The sequence below is a fragment of the Hevea brasiliensis genome, chromosome 6, assembly GCF_030052815.1.
Source record: "Hevea brasiliensis isolate MT/VB/25A 57/8 chromosome 6, ASM3005281v1, whole genome shotgun sequence".
Taxonomy (NCBI): Eukaryota; Viridiplantae; Streptophyta; class Magnoliopsida; order Malpighiales; family Euphorbiaceae; genus Hevea; species Hevea brasiliensis.
In genome coordinates, this window is record NC_079498.1 from 104,494,306 (window position 1) to 104,500,673 (window position 6,368).

The window sequence follows — 6,368 nt, forward strand, 5'->3', positions numbered from 1 at the left end:
AATGTAGTAGCAGATGCTTTAGCGTAAAATCTTCAGCGATTTGGCGCACATTTCAGCAGAGAAGAGACCGTTGATTCAGAGGTACATGAGTTGATGGATCAAGGTTTAATCCTAGATCTTTCAGATGAGGGTATTGTTGGCTCACTTTTGGTGAGGCCGGACTTGAGGGACAGAGTTAGAGTTTCCCAAAGACAGACCAACAATTGATGAAGATTATAGAAAGAGTACAGCAAGGTGAAGGTGGTGAGTTCGGATTTGCCAATGATGGCGCCCTAGTGCAAGGTTCTAGGATATGTGTGCCCGATGTGGACAACCTCAAGAATGAAATCATGCGAGAGGCACACTACACAGCATGCAGTGTCCACCTGTGTTCCACCAAGATGTACCATGATGTGAAAGATAGTTATTGGTGGATTGGCATGAAGAGAGACATAGCAGACTTTGTGTCCAAGTGCTTGACTTGTCAGAAGGTGAAGTTTGAACACTAGAGACCGTCAGGGAAGTTGCAAGAGCTCCCTATCCCAGAATGGAAGTGGAAAATGATCACTATGGATTTTGTGAATGGGTTGCCTCGTACCACGCGAGGATATGATTCGATATGGGTAATTGTAGACCGCTTGACCAAATCACTCACTTCTTACTCAGAAACTACATACTGTGGGCAGTATGTCCGGCTCTACATTCGAGAAATAGTCGATTGCATGGAGTTCCGCTTTCATAATATCGACAGAGGGCCCGATTCACTTCTCGGTTTTGGAGAAAGTTGCAGGAGGCACTTGGCACCTGATTGAACTTTAGTACGGCTTTTCACCTCGACAGACGGACAGTCCGAAAGGACAATATAAACACTGGAAGACATGCTTCGCATGAGTGTTTTGGATTTTGGAGGTCAATGGGATGATCAACTAGCTTTGGTGGAGTTTGCCTACAACAACAGTTATCACTCCAGCATAGGAATGGCGCCCTATGAGGCACTATATGGAAGAAAGTGTAGGTCTCCTCTGTGTTGGACAGAAATGGGGGAAGCGAAGGTGCATGATGTAAACCTAGTGCAATACACTTCAGAGATAGTTCCTTTAATCAGGGAACGAGCTTGACTTTCAAGAGGCAGAAAAGTTATGCAGACCCCAGACGGAGGGATGTGGAGTTTGCAGTGGGCGACTATGTATTCCTGAAGGTTTCTCCAATGAAGAGAGTCATGAGATTTGGAAAGAAGGGCAAGTTGGCACCTCGGTATATTGGACCTTTTGAGGTTACTGATAGAGTTGGAGTAGTTGCCTACCGGTTACCACCCAACCTCTCTCATGTTCAGCCCGTGTTTCACATCTCCATGCTCAGGAAATACATTCCCGATCCTTCTCATGTACTGCAGCCGGATGTGATAGAGCTAAAAGAGAACTTGACATTTGAGGAGCAGTCTGTAGCCATAGTGGACTACCAAGTGAGACAGCTGAGATCAAAACAGATCCCTATGGTTAAGGTTTTGTGGAGGAGTCAGTCAGTGGAAGAGTACACCTGGGAGTTAGAACGGGACATGCGTAGCAAGTACCCTTATCTGTTCAATGTATAATCATGTGCTTTATTCTGCCTTGTGTAAAATTCGAGGACGAATTTTCTGTAAGGGGGGAAGAATGTAACACCCCTGAATTTTATATATTATTATTGGGCTTCTTGTAGGTAACCTCAATTAGCTCAAATTCGACAGTTGTCCTGATCTGTGAATTTCCGACATGCACCAGCTACCGGAAAAGTCTCCGAATTGGATCGAGGTTTTGGCTACCCCACCATTGTCAGGCATCCCGAGCGCGTTCCCAAAGTCGGAATCGGCAAAGGTAAACCCGAACCTTTCTTTTTCGTAATTTTCTAGTGCTTAAATAGGATTGAAAATCCATAAAATATTCGTGGTAGCTTAGAAAATTACGATTCTTTTTGCAATAGCTTAGTAATATTTCTAAGGACCACAAGCGAGTTTTATAATTTTTAGAGCTTATTTGAGCAGTTTTTGCAAAAATGATCAATTATAAGGACTAAATTGAAATTTTACATATTGTGATGAATGATTGATTTGATGGGCCCAGGAGGGGCTGTGTGATGTGATTGAGTTGTGGATATATGGATTGTGGATATAGAAGTGTGTTTTGAGCCCTTTTGCAGGTTGGGTAGGTCCTAGGTATAGGGGAGACTCTGCCGGATTTTCGGCATGACTTAGGACGTATTGGTCTTTTTTTGTTTGTATTGAGTCAAATTTATTAAATGATTGTAATAAAAATTGTCGTGGCGAGATGACCTTCTTCCTCCGCCCACTACCTCGGTGACCACCGTCAAGTCTGTGAGTAGAATATTAATTTTAATTGTAATTTCGATATTATTATATGTTCAAGCATGCCCATGCATCACTTATATGCATATATTTATGTAGTTAAACTCTAGGCACGATTTATGTTGCATTCATAACTGTTGATGTGCCATGGATGTTGTTGTGGTAATTTGGAGCAGTGTGCGTGCGTTGGCGTGCGTGTGATGTGGTGTGGACTATGGATAGGACGGGGTAGTCACGGCTTGAGTAATTCGCTGGGACCCGATCCTTCGAGGGGTAGTCACGGCTTGAGTAATTCGCTGGGACCCTCGATTTGGTTATTAAGTGGAAGTCCGAGCTTGAGTAATTCATCGGCACGTGTTGGATTTAAGAGAGCTGTATAGGGGATCAGCTCCCATATGTTATGATTGATACTACAGGGTGTGTGAGTGCTCCAAATTACCTTTTTGATGCTATGATGTGAATATGATGTTGATGTTGCATTTCACTCTACAGGTTGCATTAGTTTCAGATAGTTATAGAGATTATGGTTAAAATTGATATTTTACTCTCTGAGTCGAACGCTCACTCCTGTTCAAAAATTTTTACAGGCCACAGGAGGATATTTTTGAGGTTAACCTGCTTTCTCCCTCGCAGGTCAATTATTACTGTTTGTATAAACTTGTTAAATCTTAGAATTTCCGCATGTGTTAGAAATGTTTATTTGATTTGGGTCTGTAAACTAAATTATTATTTTGGGACCTGTAAACTTAATATGCTATGCATGTTTGATGGATTGGATGAGGGAGCTGAGCTCCCATTTATTTTTATGTTGATGAGTATATGGAGGGTGAGCTGAGCTCCCCAAATGACTATATATTGTGTTTACAGGTCGGGTGCGTCAAAAACTCCCCGTTGGAAAGTCCATTTTTATGGCCGGACTCTGTCCGTTTGTTTTCTTGAAATTGGGCCCAAATGGGCCTTAGAGTTGGGTTAATGAACAGTTAGGCTTACTACGGGCCTCGGGGGCTTTAGGCTGGCCCAGGTCCTAGTGCCGGTCTGGCCCATAGGTTGGGTCGTGACAAGCCGGATGTGATAGAGCTAAAAGAGAACTTGACATTTGAGGAGCAGCCTATAGCCATAGTGGACTACCAAGTGAGACAGCTGAGATCCAAACAGATCCCTATGGTTAAGGTTTTGTGGAGGAGTCAGTCAGTGGAAGTGTGCACCTGGGAGTCAGAACGGGACATGCGTAGCAAGTACCCTTATCTGTTCCATGTATAATCCTGTGCTTTATTCTGCCTTGTGTAAAATTCGAGGACGAATTTTCTGTAAGGGGGGAAGAATGTAACACTCCAAAATTTTAAATTTTATGAGCATTTTTGGTATTTTAATTTTATTTAAATTTTAGGAATTTTTTTGAGATTTTTCGGATTTTAAAAATCGGGTTCGATTTTCCGAAAATATAAACTTTGATGAATTTTAAAAATTAATTTAAAGACCACGTGGCAAAACTAAAAATATATTTGGAGTCTACATATTTTTCTGAGTTTTCTGGAATTTTTTCGAAATTTTTGGACCTCATTTTCGGTCCCGAGGCAGAGTAAAAATTCAAAATTTTGTATTTCGAATCGAACCGGCCTAATCGAACCGGACCGGATCGGACCGATCGAATCGGACCGGCTCCCCTTCCCTTTTTTCTTCCCCGCGCGCGTCGTTCCCTCTTCCTTTTCTCTCTCTCTTTTCTCTTTCCTCCCTCCCCTGCCGCCGGCCAGCCACCTCCCCCTGCCACTCCAGTAGGCCGTGGCGCCACCCGACCTCCCGACCGGCCGCCGCCCAGAACGGCCGAAAATCGCGCGCGAATTCCCTCCCTCGCGCGCGCGGTGTTTCGGCTTCTCCGGCCAAAATTCGGCCGATCCGGCCACCAATTGGACCGGGTCTTGTGTCTAAAATCATCTACTCGGCGAGAGCTTTCCATAGACACCAAGAACGCCGAAATCCATCGAGCGGTTTGTCCAATTTTTGCTCGGGAAGTTTTTAGCCCATTTCGACTTTTGAGCTAGATTTCTCGAAAACCGTGAATCCCACGAGAAAACCGAGGGTACCAGCACGCTCCACTCGTCGAGAGCTTCGCGGCGACATAAATTTCAAATTTTTCCGACACCGTTTTTCGGTGGGTCCCACGTAACCGCGTTGTTTTTCAGAGCATTTAATGAGCTTAGAAAATTCTGAAAAATTTATCTACTAACCCCCGTGTTATGGGCTTCGTGTAGGTATCCTCAATTCGCGGAAATTCGACAGTTAACCGGGTCTGCAAATTTCGGGCCAGACAGACCCGTTACCGGAAAAGTCTCCGAATTGGACCGAGATTTTGGCTAGCCCCCCATTGTTAGACGTCCCGAGCGCGTTCCCAAAGTCGGAATTGGCAAAGGTAAACCCGAACCTTGCTTTTTCGTAATTTTCTAGTGCTTAAATAGGATTAAAAATCCATAAAATATTCGTGGTAGCTTAGAAAATTATGATTCTTTTTGCAATAGCTTAGTAATATTGCTAAGGACCGCGGGGCAAAGTTTTATAATTTTTAGAGCTTATTTGGGCAGTTTTTGCAAAAATAGTCAATTATATGGACTAAATTGAAATTTTACATGTTGTGATGGATGATTGATTTGGTGGGCCCAGGAGGGACTGTGTGATGTGATTGAGTTGTAGACATATGGATTGTGAATATAGAAGTGTGTTTTGAGCCCTTTTGCAGGTTGGGTAGGTCCTAGGTATAGGGGAGACTCTGCCGGATTTTCGGCACGATTTAGGACGTATTGGTCTTTTTCTTTGTTTGTATTGAGTCAAATTTATTAAATGATTGTAATAAAATTGTCAGGTGAGTCGGGACAGCCTTCTTCCTCCGCCCAGCCGCCACAGTGATTGTGGTCAAGTCTGTGAGTAAAATATTAATTTTAATTGTAATTTCACTATTATTATATGTTCAAGCATGCCCATGCATCACTTATATGCATATATTTATGTAGTTAAACTCTAGGCACGATTTATGTTGCATTGATAACTGTTAAAGTGCCATGGATGTTGTTGTGGTAATTTGGAGCAGTGTGCGTGCGTTGGCGTGCGTGTGATGTGGTGTGGACTATGGATAGGACGGGTAGTCACGGCTTGAGTTCTTCGCTGGGACCCGATCCTTCGAGGGGTAGTCACGGCTTGAGTTCTTCATTTGGGACCCTCGATTTGGTTTATTAGGCGAAAGTCCGGCTTGAGTTCTTCGCTGGCACCAGGTTGGATTTAAGAGAGCTGTATAGGGGATCAGCTCCCATATGTTATGATTGATGCTACAGGGTGCGTGAGTGCTCCAAATTACCTTTTTGATCTTATAATGTGAAAATGTTATTGATGTTGCATTTCACTCTACAGGGTGCATTAGTTTTAGATAGTTATAGAGATTATGGTTAAAATTGATATTTTACTCTCTGAGTCGAACGCTCACTCCTGTTCAATATTTTTTCAGGCTACAGGAGGATTTTATTTTGGTTAACCTGCTTTTCTCCTTCGCAGGTTGTTTATCGATATTTGTGTAATTTTATTTACTCCTAGAATTTTCGCATGTGTTAGAAGTATTTATTTGATTATGGTCTGTAATATTATTATCATGTTGGACCTGTAAACGTATAATGATATGCATGTTTGATGGATTGGATGAGGGAGCTGAGCTCCCATTTATTTTTATGAGGATATGAGTATGTGGAGGGTGAGCTGAGCTCCCCAATTGAGTATTTATTATGTTTACAGGTCGGGTGAGTCGAAAACTCCCCGTTGGAAAGTCCATTTTATGGCCGGACTCTGTCCGTTTGTTTTCTTGATATTGGGCCCAAATGGGCCTTAGAGTTGGGTAAATGAATAGTTAAGGCTTACTACGGGCCTCGGGGGCTTTAGGCTGGCCCAGGTCCTAGTGCCGGTCCGGCCCATAGGTTGGGTCGTGACAGATTATTAATTATATAAAATAAAAATAAAATTTATTTTTTATTAAAATATAATAAAAAATCATAATATCAAATTTAAATACTTA

The 6,368-nt window shown here is 42.7% G+C and overlaps 1 long non-coding RNA gene across 1 annotated transcript; it reads left to right on the top strand.

The window, feature by feature from the left end:
- The first annotated feature begins 5,173 nt into the window (after positions 1-5,173).
- LOC131181008 (uncharacterized) lies at positions 5,174-6,075 on the top strand. Its single transcript, XR_009149645.1, has 2 exons — positions 5,174-5,232; positions 5,811-6,075. It is a non-coding gene; the product is annotated as an uncharacterized LOC131181008 (long non-coding RNA).
- Positions 6,076-6,368: the final 293 nt, after the last annotated feature.